The sequence below is a fragment of the Lissotriton helveticus genome, chromosome 1_1 (genome assembly GCF_964261635.1).
Source record: "Lissotriton helveticus chromosome 1_1, aLisHel1.1, whole genome shotgun sequence".
Classification (NCBI taxonomy): domain Eukaryota; kingdom Metazoa; phylum Chordata; class Amphibia; order Caudata; family Salamandridae; genus Lissotriton; species Lissotriton helveticus.
Window position 1 is genome coordinate 1,544,794,629 of NC_136057.1, and position 18,704 is coordinate 1,544,813,332.

Here is an 18,704-nt window from a genome sequence, read left to right on the forward strand (position 1 = left end):
ATTTCTTGAATGGATGCAAATTTGCTACTTTTTAGAATTCACAAAGATTGGCAGTAGTAGGCTTGAAAATATATTCCTGTCTCAGATTTCCAGGCATAGTACTGGCAAACAAATACCCAAAAGATGATGGGATGAATGCTTGCAAATAGTCAAACCACTGGCAATCCATTGGTGTAGCATTCCAAATCATTGTTTTTCACCCACTTTGTCATTGTGGACAGAGGGCCTGATTTAGGATTCAGCAGATGGAGGAAAGACAGAGAGTGCAGCAGAGCACGTTCCTGCCTTAACTCCACCTTCCATTTTAAAGATGCCTGCCAGTCCAGTAGATATCCCCATTGTAGGAAGGTGGAATCTGACTATATGGTTACCCCCACTTTTTGCCTTGTGTTTTGCTGGTTTTCGACTTAGTTGGACTGGGATCCTGCTATTCAGGGCCCAGTCTGTCTGCTTTCTCAATAAAATGGATACCATGTACTTTAGGTACATACCAGATTGGTTACTATGTCACCCTTGTGAGCCCCTGTATATGGTACCTTAGGAACCCAGGGCATAGGGACCCCAGAGGCCTACCAGAGGCTGTAGCATGTATTGTGCCACCCCTGGTTAGTCTTCCAAACTGACACCACAGGTCTGTACTTGCAGCCTGGGTAAGGTGGTGTAAGCACCCCTTACTTAGATATAGTATACCTATATCTACCTTATATATAGACACATAGTAACCTATAAGTCACTCCTATGGCAGGCCTTGACAATCATGAAGGCAGAGTGCTTGGTTTTGTGTGAGAGGGTGCCTTAGTATGAGCTGAGCCCCTCTGCAGCTTTCGGAACCATCTCCTTATAGCTGTTCTATGATATAGCCATACCATATACTCTTAAGTGCATTATAATCCTCGCGGTTAATGTTAACTTTGGTTTGGCTTTATCAAAACATGTTGTGTAAGGTGTCAAACACTTTGGAATACTACCCCCCCACCAGTTCTGGTGGTGGGGGTAGCAATCCACCCTTCTAGAGGGAGAAGACATGTACTTACTGGTAAACCCGTTAAAGTTAAACAGAGCCCCAGCATCACAAAATGGATTCTTCTGCCACAGACACAAGTCTGCCCTCCTGCTGCTGGACACTCCAGCAGGGGAGGCCTGGACAATCGGTTTCCTGTCCAGAGAGGTGCTAGCACCTCCCCAGACAGGCTTTAGTGTATTGGTGTGGGTTTAATTCAGTGAATGCCTTTCAGACACTGCCTGGGGCACACAAGGTGCTCCATGACTTTCCCAGTTCAACCGGTTGCTGGGGCATACAGCCCCAGCTCTGGCGTGAAACTGGACAAAGGGGAAGGGGTGTAACCACCCCCTCCCCAGATCCACCCATAGGAAGGACCTTAGAGTTAGTCCAACCCCTAAACTTTCTATAGATATAGAACCACAGTCCCTAGGACTTTAGATTACCATGGACGAAACTCTGCAACATATATCTTGGACCTTTGACATTCCATATAGACTGGAAGACGGAAGAAAGCTCCCTTGTGGTCAAGGAGTGACCATCCTGTTCAAAAAGGCACCAATTGCATCTTTGCTGGTCTGCATTTTTGAGGCTCCTGATGGATCCCAGAGAATCTGTGACACAGGACACAGACTTCCAGACATCACTGAAGCTGACCCAAGCTCCCAGAAAAGCTGAGACCCATAGCTGACACAAGAGAAGTGGGACCAGAACTCCTGGACATCTGCATTTTTGCAACTGCACCTACTTCCAAAAGTATTCCGAAGTTGTGCATTGGGGTATTTGAAGCCCCTGCCCCAAGCTCCTTTTGCACCAAAGTACAGAGGCCAGCACTCCATGAGTGACCCGTGAGTTCCCTTTCTTCACCGCAGCTTGAGGCGCCTTTGCAGTTCCTAGTCCGTTGGCTAGTGAGCACCCACGAAGGCCAATCCTTTGTTTCTGGACCTTTTCTGGTTTCTCCAGACGTGCTCCCACTCCTCTCTAAAGGAGGAGTCCCCCAGACCTTGCTGGTATGCACCAAAGCCAATCTTGTCATCTTGCATGGTTTGCTGTTGCCAAGGCTTGTTGGGTCCAATCTGGATTCTAATGCCGCAGTCGGCTAGATCATGTGTGGCCTAGTTTGAATCCAGCTCCTGGTTGTCATCGACACCACCTGATCCTCGTAGCTGAAGAGTCAAGCTTTACCTCTTTCACCTGAAATTACCCGATATCGGCTGACATCTTCTCCTCGCCATCCTGGTCACTGGCTTGTGACCCAGACTCTGTCCCCTCTGCTTTCAGGTTCTTCACATCTCCAATCCACCCTTGGATCCACCCGGACACTTTTCTTCTGGTCGCCTGCAGCATTTCTTCGCAGCTCTCCATAGGAATCAAAGCCGAAACCCGACACCAAAAGACACCTATGCACCCGGCTACACTGGGTGAGGTAACATGAGTACTCCGGTACTAGCTTTCTATAAAGGTTGACTTTAAACCTACCATCAATAAGGGTTGTTTGGACTTGTGCAAGGTGCCCACAAGAATAGTGGACATCATATGCCAGGCCAACTTCTCACACCCGTTATGGCCACTTCTGTCAATGTAGGAAAAGTTTAGCAAAGGACTTCATCAAATATGCTCACAAAGGGGCAGTTTGCTTTAAAAAGATTTTTTTTTAATAATGGCCTCCACACCAGTATTCTCCCTTGGTGCGGAGTTCATTTTTCTTTTTTTTACTGTTCCTCCTCTCCAGGATATACAAGGTGGTAATGGACAGTAAAAAAAGGCCATCTGACGGACCTTTCTAAATAGGGCGAATGGACTGTTGACCTGCCTCTGATAAAATTTACTGTGTTGGGCATTTGAAGGAAGTTTTACACCAACAGAGTAAATCTTTCTCAGTTCGTGTAAAACTTTCAGTCCACTCAACTCAAAATTAGATGGATGGACCATCAGTTTGATGGTCAAGATACTCTGTTACAAGCCAGTCGGTCATCTGTATGTCAGCTCCAGAGACCCACATAATGCAATCCAGCACAGAACTTGTTTCTCATGACAACAGTCTATCCCAAACCTTGGTCACCTCACACATTCAAGCTGTGGCCCACAGATTTTTTTAGTTGGCAAACTGAGATTCACACACATTTTTGAGTGGTTGTTTTAGGCATGGAAAGGTTAAGTGACTTGCCCAAAATCACAGAATGTTGACCCAAGGCTAGGATATAAACTGTTTTCCCAGCACATGCCATTAAGTCTCATGTCCTTCTCAATGGTTACTTATTTTCACACAAAAAATGCCAGAACAAGAAAAAGAAAGAACAGATGTCACCTCTTAAATGTGGAGGCCGGATGTTTGAAATAAAAATGTTAAACTTTAAAGAAACATACAATACAAGTTTAGCAGAATAATACTGGGACTTCCTAGCAAGTGTGCGTGTCTAGAACAGGCATAGAACCATTTTTAGGTTTCACCTGCACAGCACTTGCGCTGTGATTGTGAAATTATTGTATTTACTATATCTTATAAAGGACTTACATCCCGCCCTCACTTTTTATTCGTTGCTGTTCTTGCCATTTACATTTCCTCCATTTATATTGGTTATTGCATACTATTTCCTGTTCTTTCCTTGTTTTTTTCTCTTTTTTAAGATCAAATAACGTTTATTGAAATGCATTCAAGGTGACTATGTAAAGTATACACTGTGAATCTTACATCACGTTCCAAGCTTATTACAAATTCAAAAATCTTTATTTCGATCATAAAAGATCATAAAAGATATATGCAATCAATTCAATTCAAAACTTTATTCGGAAACATGTAAATCATGTCCATAAAAGTACATACATACAATACATATTAAAAGAAAAATACACTTGACGATCGCAATCCGCTAAAATACAGTATGATACATATAACAAATCAAGTAACACACTTAAAAAGATTTCCAATAGATAAAATGTTTTAAGAAATTATTATATTTGTTTTTAAAAAATCATGCTTTTCCTATAGCTAATGGCCCTAAGTAAATAACTAGCCGTGTAAAAACAGATGTCAGGATGATGCAAGTTAAAAAGTAATTTCATTGCCGCTTTAACAGTTCTTGCTCCAAATTTAATAAATAAGGGTTTTAAAAAGAATTTACGACATTCACTATACAGGTTACATATAAGTAGAAAGTGCTCTGTGCTTTGTTCTGAAATGTTGTCGCACCGACATGGACCTGTAGGGCGCATCTTAATCTCAGGAAATGCAACCAATAGGTGGACCGTACCCATCCTCATCCTGGTAAGAACAAACCGGTGTTGCCCTTTGGTTACCTGGAGGAGGTAAGGGTGTAGGCCCACCAATTCGTTCAAATGGTTATAACGTATACAGGTGGAAAGTTTAAGATCTTCCGTGGCTCGTCTTTCTGCACAATGATTTAAGAAAATTGATTTCAGACTCTCTTTAGAGAGATCCGAAGCAGAACAGTGATCTAATGTAACGTTAAACCCAAACACACTAGAGAAGGATTCAATTGTGTATTTAATCCATGGGATTTTGAGAAAATAGTCTAGACGTAAACAATCCTCAATGATGGCCCTATTAAATGAGGTTTCGTCTTTCATCCAGACTGAACGCCACAACATCAGAGGTCTCAATAATAATAGATCATTTAGATGATGTAGTCCTAATTCTTTATGGACCAAGCTATTAGCAGTAGAGATCGGGAGACACAGTAATTTTTTCAGAAATGTATTCTCTTCTACCTGTAGAGATTCTACCCTGGATACCCCCCATACCCCTGCTCCGTAGAGGGCAGCCGATAGACACCTAGCTTCAAAGATCTTAAGCATTACTTTAGGCCTTCTACTACCTAATTTACTTGCAAAAGCAAATATTCCATTGGCACTCCTGATCATTTTGTCGCGCACCACCTTATGCTCGACATCCCAGCGACCATTTTTGGAAAAGTTAACCCCCAGGTAGCAAAAATTGTCCACACACTGCACCACTTGGCCATCAATGAGATACCTATAGGGCTTTTTAGTTTTAACTTTACTAGCTCCACACTCCATTACATATGTCTTGCTTTTGTTAATGACCAGCTTTCTTTTTTCAATAAAGGCCACAAATTTATCCATCAAAAGCTGAAGACCCCTGGGAGTCCTAGAGAGCAACACAGCGTCGTCCGCGTAGAGTAACACGGGGATGGTACTTGTGTTTACTCTAGGGGCGTCCGCTGGTGCCTTCTTTAGGATCGAGTCTATTTCATTAATAAACTGAGTGAAAAGCAAGGGTGCCAAAACACACCCTTGTCTGATACCTCTCCTGACCCTGAATTTGTCTGTGCATTCACCCGAAGGCCCGTACCGGACACTCGAGCTAAGCCTCTCGTATAAACGGGCCAGAAAATATATAATTTCCCTAGGTGCTCCCATTTCTAGCAAGGTAGTCCATAGTATGGCGTGATCCACCAGGTCAAAAGCGCTGCTCAAATCAGCGAAACAGAGGTAGAGTGAACCATTTTTTGCTCGGGTATATTTCCCTATCAGGAGTTCCAGGTTTAAGCATTGTTCAATGCAACCTCTTCCTTTCCTGAACCCGTATTGGCAGTCTGTCATTATCTGATTAGACTCTGCCCACTCTTCTAATCGGACGAGGAGTACACGGCTCATAATCTTGACGGACGAATCCAACAATGAAATTGGCCGGTAGTTTTTAGCGTTTCCTCGGTCCCCTTTCTTGTGAATCGGAACTATAATAGATTCGGACCAGGTACACGGAATAGTATAGCGAACGGCAACGTTAAAAACTTTGACTAGTACTGGCCCCCAAGTCTCAGGTGCGAATTTGTACACATCAACTGGGACACCGTCGGGTCCCTGGGCCTTACCGCCCTTACTCGCCCTGATACTACTTAGGACCTCCTGTAAGGTGATATCTAGGTTAAGTACTGGCCAGGAGCAACTTATCGGCAACGTTACCGTATTAGGATTAAAAATGCCAGAAAAATGCTGTACCCATGATTCCTTACCCACGTTTGAGGTTAACACGGGAAGTTTATCATCTTTTAAAAAGGGGCTGTTTACAACTGCCCAAAAAAGAGTACAATTATTTGATACAGCCGCTAGATCAAGTCGCTCCCAAGCTTCCTCACGTAGTTCAACTTTCCTTTGCTTAAGAGCTAAATTATAGTCAGATCTAAGCTTAGCTACAACTGTTTTGTCTCTAGGTTTGATGGATAATGCCTTTTTTAGTGTCTTCAGTGCCACAGTACATGCATTATTAAACCATCCCCTTGCTTTATTATTAAAATTTCCAGCAGACCTAGTAAACTTATCACTAATAAAAACATTGATTTTTGTAAAATAAAAAATACAGGCCTCCATATTTGGTTTCTCATCAATAATTGAAGTAATGTCATTTAAGCAGCATGAGATAATGCAATTAGAAGTTACTTCAGCTTTATCCCCTGCCCACCTTATTCTGAATCCATTCGGCCTATATACCTCAATGTTTAAGATAGGGCTACTATCTGGAATTATACAAACTTCCCAAAACCTAGTTTCAATAACAAGACAGTTATGATCACTGACCATATGGTCTACAACCTTGACATCAGAACTAAAATGAGCTAATTCGGAAGACATGCAAATAAAATCAATTACGGTGTTCGCCCCTCTCCCCACAAAGGTTGGCAAACTATCACCCTTCTCGTCCTGCTCAATCTCTAGGATCTCCAAATCGTAGGCGAGTAGGAAGGAGTTCAGAGTTTCTCCATATGTATTGTGTTGGAAATGTGTAGCTGGCTCTCCAACACGGTTCAAGATGCCACACAACTTTTGATTAGAGAGAGGGCAAACAGAAATGTTAAAATCTCCAACATATATGAACTCAAAAACTGTATTAGAAGCTTTCATCAGTTGTTTGATTGCGACGTCTAATTCTAAAATAACCGTGTGTCTGCTGGCATCAAAAACATTATTATACATATTAATCAACAGAATGTTTTTGTCTGCCTCATCAGCTAACCACAGCAGTTGGGAACTATTGCCCACAGTGATATGCTCCTTCACCCTAATTCGCATTTTCACAGAAATCAGAATTAGCAAACCACCTTTGGCCCTCCCTGAGGTAGTTGCCACTGCTGGTAACTCATATGCTACAAAACCATCAAGGCCCTTAAAATTTAGACACCAGGTCTCTTGTAAACATAAGATATCAAATGTTCTAATTAGTTCTAACCACCCTAGTACTTCTAATTTAGAAACTAGTCCAGCTATATTCCAACTAGCAATAAGGCAAGTTGTTGATGCCCCCTCTAAGGTATTGCAAGATGTACCCACAGACTTAGGCAGTATACTACCAGTAGTATTTGGGGACTGATGTAAATCTACTCCTGCAACCACTTCGACAAACTCGTGTCTGACCTCTTGTCAATCGCAGTTATTAAGACCAGACAGGGCATCATATCTATTGTGCAATAGCATGGTTGGTACTAGGGGGGATGCCCAGCGGTTATGCATATTCAAGTTGTTATCCCATCCTAATGCTGGCGTTTTTGGTAGGGTTACATTTTGCTGTTCCCCATGAAAAAATGTTAACGTTAGGGGAACCACCGTACTTTTTCTACGCTGGGGTGGAAGAATATGTGTTAGGACATTAGGAAGTACATCGGGGTGTGCAAATGTTACCGCCACACAATCCCCTTTAAATCTTTTGGGGCGATTCCCTATCCAGGGAACACGTTTAACTGCTTTGATATCATGCGCCAGTTGCTGTAACCCACCAGGCGCTAACCTCATATTACCTGAGAGCCAGTGAAGGGCCTTACTACTCAGAGAGCTGGATGACTCCGTAATACCGTCATCCAACAGGGGTACGTTAGCTAATACCAGTACAACGGGTGAGGCTTCCTCAATAAACTGCAGTGGGTCTGTACCGTGAACTTGTACTTGTGGTAAATTTACTATCAACGGACGCCCTTCTGCTATTGTTATATTGTGATTAACTTCCGGGGCCAGCATATGGACTGAATTGGTCAACACACCAGATGTCCCTTCTCCGGCTTGATTAGCCCCTTCGGTAATATTTCTTGTTAATAATAAAGTGTTAAGACTACCTATTTCCTCAGTCAACTTTGTTTGCACGCCTCCAAGTCTTTTTACTTCCGCCTGCAGTTTATCTATTTTAGAGATCAGAGGTTTTACAATTTCAATGAGTTTACCCTCTACAACCTCAAGCAGTTTAGCAAACATTTCGTCATCTCCTCTGTTTCTTATAGTCCCTTCCCCTACTGTCTTTTGGGGAGCTCTCGAGGAACCTGGGGATAATGTTCTTTTTCTTTTCACTCTTGGCCTTTGACCGCCCTGCTTCCGCTGATTCTTCACACAGGCGCGCACAGGCCGGGGTGTGTGCTCAATCAGTGGTAGATCATCCTCCACAGGACCAGTTACTGTTTCTGGGTCTGAATCAATAACATTATCAGAGTCTACATCCAGAATAACAGGGGATGCTAGCATGATCAATGGCTGGCTGTCAGGCTCAATCATAGGTGATGCATTTGGTGATACCCTGGTTTCCACCAACACGAAGGGGCTATCCTCAGCTGACAGCGGTAAAGTAGGGCTTAACCTGCGCAAATCTGGTGACTGGCTTAGCCCAAGTGATTCCCTCCTTTGTTCATTTATTTTCTTTACTGTTTGCACAACATAATTATCCATGGTATTTGTGGGCAGAGCAGCAGGTTTCTTTTTAGTCGTCATCTATATATCACACGGTTGACAAACAACACAGCAACAGAGTCTTACTTGTAGACGCGTCTCTGATGAACCAGGGGCTCGAGCCCTGCCCCTGCCTCCTCCTGCCGATGAGGGCCGTAGAGGGCCCGCCCTTGTCCCGGGCTTCTCCCGCGCGCGACTCGCGTGTGCGAGAGGCGTTCCCTGCTGATAAGGCGCCTCCTGGCGCGTGGGCGTCGTCACACCCGCCGCGTCCACCCCCGGGGCAGCTGGGTGATGTAGTTCCCCAGCTGCTGCTGCACCGGGTGGATAGCGGTGGATGGCGGTATGGGCGCTGACCCTCTGGCCGTTTCCCTCACGGCGCGGTTTGTAGAGATTAGGAGCCGGTGAGCTGGAGCAAGACAAAGCGAGATGGCCGTTTCCCTCACGGCAGGCAATGCGGCGTCTGAAGTGTCCCAAGAGCGATTCGGCGCTCCCTGCTGATAAGGCGCCTCCTGGCGCGTGGGCGTCGTCACACCCGCCGCGTCCACCCCCGGGGCAGCTGGGTGATGTAGTTCCCCAGCTGCTGCTGCACCGGGTGGATAGCGGTGGATGGCGGTATGGGCGCTGACCCTCTGGCCGTTTCCCTCACGGCGGGGTTTGTAGAGATTAGGAGCCGGTGAGCTGGAGCAAGACAAAGCGAGATGGCCGTTTCCCTCACGGCAGGCAATGCGGCGTCTGAAGTGTCCCAAGAGCGCTTCGGCGCTCCCTGCTGATAAGGCGCCTCCTGGCGCGTGGGCGTCGTCACACCCGCCGCGTCCACCCCCGGGGCAGCTGGGTGATGTAGTTCCCCAGCTGCTGCTGCACCGGGTGGATAGCGGTGGATGGCGGTATGGGCGCTGACCCTCTGGCCGTTTCCCTCACGGCGCGGTTTGTAGAGATTAGGAGCCGGTGAGCTGGAGCAAGACAAAGCGAGATGGCCGTTTCCCTCACGGCAGGCAATGCGGCGTCTGAAGTGTCCCATATGCAATCAATTTAAACATTAAAATGTGTGTGAAACGGATTAAAAGCATTATACAGATATGCTATTTTAAAGTACAGTTCTATAAAAAATAAATAAATAAATAAATAAATGTGCCGAATACAGATATGCCAGAGCAAGGTAGGTGAAAGAGGTATTTCACGAGGTTGTAGTGTCCTAAATTATTACATAAAAGCAGAAAACAAATTGGACTAATAATACAAAAAAGAAACAGAAGAATGCATGATAAGAGACATAAAATCATTTAGGGCACATAAAAGAAATACATGGATCTATTAGGGAAGTCATGGTGGTTTAGAAACATCCTGTTGAGAGGGCTTTGGCAAGGAACATTGTCTAGCTCTGGTATCGATATATCTTGTGACAGGCTACCACAAGTCAGCACGTTTCGTAGCCATGTGAGGTGGGTATACAAAGGCATTATCTAACCTAAGGTTATGACAAACAGCATGCCACCAAACCTTATAAGAAATTTTTGAAAAGTTTTTCCAGTTGACTAATTTGCTGAAAGGCAATTGCTAATAATAAATCAATAATCTTAACATTAATTGAACCCTCGTCCCATACAGAAGCAAGACTGCCTAGAAAGATATGGGTGAAATAAAAAGGAAACGTAGTGTTATAAATTAAGTTAATTTGAGACCATACTTGTTTCCAAAAATTGTGTACTAGTGGACAAGAAAGCATATGAAGTAGGTCGGCGTTAGGAGAGAAGCAGGTCCAACAAGTATCCGAGTTGGTTGAAAAACGTTTTCATAAAGTGGCTAGTGTAGATATAAGTCTGTTATAAACAAAAAATAATGTTTGTGTAGTACTTGCTGCCCTGGAGGTTTTACGTATTTTGGACCAAATGCCTTTCCAAAGTGAAAGTGGCCAGTATACAGCAAAATGTCCTACCCATGCCTTTTCAGTTTTTGTTTTTTGTCTATCAGTATCAATGCCCTGCAAATAACTGTAAATAGAGGTTTTGAGTATATCCATTAATAGGGCGTGAAGTCGTGAAGAGGACTCTGGGTTATTGGATGTATCGAGAGCGATTTGGAATGGGAATATGTTTCTAGTACAGTTTTCTTGAGTATATTGTATTTATGAATAAAGGAGGGCGGTAACTTAAAGAACTGCATGAGTGTAACAAAAGGTATGAATTCCGATTCTGAGAATAATTGATGAATACCTATCAAACCACTTTCTCTCCAAGTCCTCCAGTAAAAAGGTTAGTTGCGGATAACAGATTTTTATTATGCCATATTGTTGAGTTTAAAAAGGAGCCCTTAGAATCATGGGCAGAATAAGAAGGTTATTTCAAGTAATTTGGAAGTATGCTTTAATATAGGAGTAGAGATGGATTGTGGTATGCGTGAAAAAGAGATATTCGTGAAAAGAGTAAGGAGATAAAAACAGGCATTCTATAGATTTCCAAAGAGGACAATCATCCATAGAGTCCTGGCGTAATAAGAAAGCTTTCTGATTAGCCTGGAAATCTGGAAAGTTGACTCCTCCATCTGTTTTAGGACAAATTAATCTTAGTAGAGACATTTGAGGTTTCCTATTGTTCTACAAGAAAGAGGATAAAATGGAATTCACTTTTTTAAATAATTTGGACGAGATGGGGACCCGGATATTTGAAATGGTGTGTAGAACTGTGGGCAATTGCATCACCTTTATGGTGTCTAGACGACCCCACCAAGACAAATAAAGGGGATGCGACTTAGAGGACAGATCTGAAATCTTTTAGAGACATTTAATCATACATAATGTTACTGTTTCTGAGATTGAAGGTGTAAAGTGTAAGCCTAGATATTTAATGTGATTTGGACTCCATTTAAATTGAGAGGCTTGGAACTGTGAACTGAAAGTATATTTTGTTAGCGGTAGTATTTCGCATTTATCCTTGTTTAAATTAAATGCAGAGATGAGTGAGTAAGATTTCACCTCCGCTAAAAAGCCAGAATTGACTCCTCTGGTTTAGACATGAAGAGCAAAATATCATCAGCATAGGCTACAAGTTTAATGTGAACATTTGATACTTGAATCCAAAAATGCTCGGGTTTTGACGTAGTTTGGATAAAAATGGTTCTAGGGCTAAGTTAAAAAGGAAAGGAGAGGGAGGACAACCCTGACACACTCCTCTGCCCAAGTTAAAAAATTTAGAAATTAAGCCATTGGCACAAACTGCTGCACTGGGATTAGAGTAAAGGAGAGATAATAATTTTATAAAATTGGGGCTGAATCCAAACCACTTAATGGTATGAAATAAATACTTCCACTCAACTCTATCAAAAGCCTTTTCGGCATCCAGTGCGATTGCAGCCAAAGGATGATTGAGATGAGAACATTTGGATAAAACATCGAAAAAAAGCTGTGTATTTTCCGTAATGGCTCGTCCTTTTACGAAGACAAATTGTTCTTTCCCTAATAAATTTGGTAGGTAAGAATCAAGATGTATGGCCAGAGCTTTAGAAAATGTTTTATAATCAATATTAACCAGTGTGATAGGTCTGTAATTTTTGCAATGCTTAGAGTGTTTACCGTCTTTAGGAATAAGACAGATGTGAGTATCAGAGAACAAGCCAGAAGAGCTTTTTGAGGCAAAAAAAAATGAATAAGTGAATGTAATGTGGGTATTAAAAGCTTGGAAAAATGTGTATAAAATTCTAAGGTGAAACCATCCGGGCCAGGGGCTTTATCTTTTTTGAGGTTTTAGAGGGCTTTGAGCAGTTCATGTTGGGAGAAGTCCTCTTCTAAGGGGATAGGTCCAAAGGAGTTTGTTGAGGTTTTTGGATGTTTGAGAAGAATTGGGCTAATGACTGATCTGCAGGTTGGTTCTCTGCAGAATATAGCGATTTGTAAAAGAGAATTTATTTAAGATCTCAGCATCTTAACATTTTAAACTGAGTGCTCATCAAAGACAGAATCAATGTTTAATTTGTTTTGGTGGATTTTTAGATAGATCCCTGTTTTATTTTTACGCTGGATTTTAATAAATAAAGGGAGGCGTCTTCTGTCGACTTCTTATTGAATTAATTTAGCATTAATGAGGGCCTTTAAACATTCCTCTGAATGTGATGTGTAATATGAATGTTCTAATGCCCTAATGTCTTGCAAGAGGTTCATAGTAATTTTGCGGGCATATTTCCGTTTCTTTGCAACAAAGCCTAAAATAAAATCTCTTGCTGACGCCTTAAAGGCATCCCAAATGGTCGCGAGGGCTAGAGACTGAGTGGTTCCTCTCAAAGTAATCTGTGAAAAAGGAGGTAAAAGCCGCAGTGAATTTGGAGTCTAAGAGTAATGCATTGTTAAAACACCATCTTTTGGGAGCATTATTTCTAAGCAGTATATCAAAAGCAATTGAAATGGGTGCTTGATCCGATAGAATAGGGCCAATTTCTGCGTGTATGAGGGAATGCAAAATGTTATGGGAAACAAAGATAGTCGATCCTTGATTGGAAATGGTGGGAAGAGGAATTAAAGGATTATATATAGTGGTTGGGTTACAAAGGCGGCGAGTAATTTATGATGAGTTATAGTATGAGTGAAGGATTTATGTGTCTTATTGGGAAAAAAGGGTACCTTAGAATTCCTATCTAAGAAGGGGTCAAACACATGGTTACGATCTCCAGCCATAATAAAGTTATCTTCCAAGCAATGAGATATATGCTTAGCTGAAACAGGCCAAAAGGAGACATCCCCGCTCATGTGTGCATAAACATTAGGAGGAGTAGCTAGAACACCCTTCAATGATAGTTGAACAATAAGCCATCTCCCATCCGCATCTGATTCTTGCAATATTAAAGTAACTCGTAGAGATTTACGGCATAATAGCACAACTCCATTTCATTTACCATCTCCTGGAGAAAAATAAGCCTCACCCACCCAACCTCTTTTTATCTTTAAAGATTCAGTGTCCGTGAGGTGTGTTTCCTGTAAGAAAACAATATCAGCATTTAACTTGGCTAAGTGTGACAAAACCCTCTGTCTCTTGATAGGAGCTTTTAGTCCCCTAATATTCCATGATACTAATTTAAGCAACATAAGATATTAAAATAGAGTAAAGAGACAAAGAAGTAAAAGATAAACAATATAAAGTAACAATCCAATTCAATAATGTGGAACAGTCGAAAATAGAAAAAGCCAAGTTTGTGGTCACATAGTCCAATTCAATGCACAAACACAATATAGCATTAAATGAGGTCAAAGAAAAAGGAAGGGATTAACTGAGTACAGAACCTTGAGAGATGAAGAAAATAGATAGGCAAAAGCAAGAATGACAAGAGAAAATAGCCAAATAAGAAAAGATAAAAATAGAAGTCAAGTCATGCAGGAAAGAGGTAGAAGAAAGGGTTGCAAAACATGTAACACGGGGCAAAATGGATAACATATCTGCATAAAGGGAACATGAAAGTAAAGAAAAATACGAAAGCCACCTTGATAGAAAAAAAGGAAGAGATAAAAGATAGAACATAAAACATAAAACATAACACAAGACATACCCACAATAAGGGCACATGAAGCGAGGGTGGGTGGGACCACATGGAACAAGCGGAGCATCAGGTGGAGACCGTACCGTACCAGGGAAGGGACACATCATACTGTAGACATCACTGTGTAGGTGGAGGAAGATGGAAATAGAAAAACTTATTAAGGCGATTAATATTAACATGAGAAACAAAGAATTAACCTGAAAATCGCTGGAACCAAGCAACATTAACTGTGATTTCAAAGAAAATGTGCAACCAAAAATGTGTAAAAGGCACAAATTATTGAAGAACCTGCAAACGAATTGAAGTGAGATCATGTAAATGGGAATACAGAAAGTCCGATAACACGTGAAGAGGAAAGTCTTGAGGGGTCCATTTGACAGACTTGAGAATAAACAAGATATTTAAAAGGGAAGAAAAAAGAGACAGGGCACCCACATAAGAAGAAATAGGATGCTGTGAGACAAACCAAGGGACAAAAGACAAAACATATAACATACTTACAAAAAGGAAACATGAATGTGAGGTTAGGTGGAACCACATGGAACAGTCCAGTGAGGAATAAACCAGACAAAGGTGGAAACACGCAACAGGGTAGGCAAAACTATGGAAGGAAAGAAAGAAACAAAGGAATATTTAAAATTGGAATATAAGAACATTGGGTAACAAAAAAAGAAATGTTAACTAAGTGACAATGACTGGAACTCTTAAAAGCAACTTTAAACTGTAAAATTGATGGTTTATATCAACAAACTACTATAGACAAAGAAAGGATAACATTTTATATGTGTAATATGGAAGAGGATTCCATAGAGACTGTCTTGTGTGAGGTGATGAAGCTTTACAGATGAATTGGGTCATCATACGATGTAGTTTTGTTGTTATAAGTGACTTTGAAGAGACACTGGGTGCAAGAGGCCGTATCTGGCACCCATGGAGCGTAGATCTGATCTCATATCGAGGAAGGCTTTACGTCGGGAAGTAGTTGTCTTAGAGTAATCCAGGGCAGAACTTTCAACAAGTCTGTGTACTCTAAGAAGTAGAGGATTACCCCTCTCGGATGTTGGGAGGAGGAGGAGTTTGCAGAGACACCACCTAGCCTATGGGCGCATTGTATGTTCAAGTTGATGTCGTCTGGCAAGTGAAGAATCTTAGGGAGGAAAGATTTGAAAAAAGTGATAGGGTCTGTACCTTTAGCCTCCTCCTTCAAGCCATAAATCCAAACGTTATTTGTCCTACTAAGATTTTTAAGATCCTCGATCTGCTTTTGGACAGGTGAAACTCGAGACTGCAGGAAGGGGACAAGTTTGGTAGTATCACTGAAGGAGGAAATGTTCTGCTCTACTGCTGTGAGTCTAGTATTTAGTCGTGACCAATTATCAGAGAGAATTTGCAATTTGGTATTAGTTTCCTCAACAAAGGGTCTAAGTGCCCTTATTTCTGTATCCAAAGATTCAAGATGCTTCAGTTTGGAAAGTTCTGAGAATAGTTTTGAATTCTTAATGAAAACACGTTTTAGTTTTGAAATAGTGAAAGAGGTCCCTTTCGTTCTGCCCATCAGCCTATACGGTGAGAGAGATAAGAGTCTGTACAGACCAGATCAGAGCCCAAAGGCATGGAAAACACAACTAAAGGAAACAGATGCGATCGCAATGAGTAATAGGGAGCAAAACAGTACAGGTTATAATTGGAGACGGAGTAGGCCCAGAGTCCCTGAAGCCCTTGTCACAAGAAGGATTACTCTGTCAATCAGTCCGTGGTATATTGCTTTCCCCTCAGTTAGTACAAGTACAAGTATTGTAAAATGTAATGCGCAAACAGTCACAGTTGTAGGTCATTCATAGCGTCACAATCTCAGCATATTCAAAACATGTCAAAGGATACGCAACTGGGTAGAACGGCATCGTAGATATGATTGGTAAGTTATCTGGTGATTTAAATGCGAGGAATCACTTTATTCCTAACAGCAAAGTGGACATTTAAGTCTCTTGAACCTCTTGAAAGGACTGCTCTCATAAGAACTGCAGAACCATCACACTCAAATCCGAGACCATCCACAAAATGGCGGCTGCAACTTTCTCACTCCAGCACGGCAGGGCAAAACTGGGTTGCTACACCACCATTGGACTCTACCAGAGAGAAATATGCCTCCTACAAAGCTTTAGGGAGACCAGGTTCATACGTTGTGAAAAATAAAGAGATGCCACTTCTTAAGAGAGAAGAGCGCTCACATCACGCTAAAAAAAGAAAATGGCGACCGCTTAATAGCGGCTTCCCTGACGCGCATTTATTATCAAAAATGAGCAGTCTTTGTTACTGGAGAAGCGGTGTGCAGAGTTCTTATGTCGTGAGCTGCATCTCAAGCGTAAAACCTTCTGAGCATTTTCGAAAATGATGAGGGTGGAGCGCGATTCCCCCGCGCTGGTCCGGGAGCCTCACATGGACACCACTGTGTCCTCCGGGCACCAAGCCATTCCCCCTTGTGTTTTTTTCTTATCAGTTTCAATGGCCCAAGTACTCCTCTTCATTCACATTGGTGGGGGGAGCTTCTTATATTAGGTTTGCTTGCACAGTATTTACTGTTTATCTTTTCATAATCTTTATGTTTGTTTGTCCTATGACTTTTAATTAATGTTCTTGTGTCAGCACGCATTTCAGGCCTGCTTGTAAGCTGCATTTTTTTTTCTCCGAATTAAGTAATGTTCTTGTTTTCAGATTTATTTAATGTCCTTGTGTCAGATTAAGTGATACTGCCCAGAATCCAGTGATGTTGAAGCAACGCCAAGACTCAAACCATTTATTTCTTTGCTCCTAAGTCAGCTGCTCTGACAGTAACGTCAAATTCTTCTTCCCCCTCCCTTCACTCAATTTGAACATAAAAAAAAAGAAGAGGCTTGCTCTGTGACAATTCCAACAGCACAGTATTTAGTTATTTGGGCTAATAAGGTGGTTTCATCAGGTTTCTGATCTAACTGTTAGAACTCATCATAGTTTTAAAAATGATTTCTGTGTATGCTTTGCCTTTATTTATAATGCCAATAAAACGTATATAAATATTATACATTTCAGAAAGTGCAGTTGAACCAGAGCATTTTAGTATGGGAAATAGTGGTCTTTTTTATGATTTGTTTAAAACTGGATGTGAGAATGTTATGTTAAAAGTGTGCGTGTATTGAATGTGGTTTCCCAAAATGGAATGAAGAGATCCTTGTGCGCAGTGAGAAGGCGTATTATGAAATCAACTGAGCCCGGATTGCAAATGTGGTCCTTCACCGAGCTGTACCCAAAGTCATGGCGATCCCATCCTGACTTCAGCCCCAGTGAAATGGGGAGAGGCAAAACTGTATTTCAGCCCGGGCTCAGGCAAAAATCTATCTCTCTTCTGTAGTATTATTAAGCTTGATTTCTGCTTGCTAAACAGTTTGAGTTCATTTTTACTGCCTGGATAGTGCTTAACTGCTTCTCAGGTATTGGCACCTTTCGTTTGTTTCAACACCTCTGCCTTCCTGTTGTTTCCAACCCTCCCACCCATTTCTCCCATCCCCTTATCACACTCTATTGTGTTTCCCACCCCCGTCTCCCAAACCACCCATGATGTGCTTTTTTACAGTCCCCCTCATTGTTTTGAACCCACCATCCCTCTGTCTCTAAGCCCCCAGCCCTCATCTTTCAACAAATGTGTATTCACTCTCATCCCCTCCATAGAGCTCCTTTCTTTCTCCCTCCCTCCACTCACTGCTCCTCACACTGGAAAGAACGTGAAACAGGACAAGAGAGTAGTGTACAGGAATCGCTGTGAAGATTTGGAGGCAAGGCCTCTCGTGTGGCATGTCACTAACATTTATACTCATGCTCATTGAGTCGATAATACTGGTGTTTGTCAGTAAAGCGGGTTGGACATTGTGCAGGACAGAATGATGCTCAGAACAGGCTGGTCACTTGATGGTCGTGAGTTAACCCATGACTAGTCAGGGGCTCATTCTGTACCCTCCTTCCACACCCTCCTTCCAGGTTGTGCACCAGTACTTCGGACTGACGTTCTACATTAACGATCCACGAAAAAACATTTTCTACATTGCCTTTCCACAATGTTTTAGAGCACTCCAGTTTCCACAGTTAGCTAAACTTTTGCTCTGCATTTTGGGAATTGTAGACCCGATTTTAACGCATGGTAAATAGGACTGCAAGTCCCAAAATTCAAAGCAAAAACCTAGACTAGATGAGGTCCTTATGGCTATATTCGGAAACCCTGAACACACTGTTTCTTTATGGATCTTGTCTCTCCTGGTGACGGTTTACATGGAAGTGTTTTGCTGCATTCCCTGTTTCGGATTTGTAGAGGGATTACCAGTGTATGACGTTTTCTGTATTTCTTTATTAGCAATAATTCAGGTAAATGTAGTTGCCATAACAGATTCTTCGAGGCTGGCCCCTGGGGGTGCTAGGGAAAGAAGGGGGGGGGGGGTTGGAAAATAAAGTGCTTTAGGTAACACTGTGGCTGATC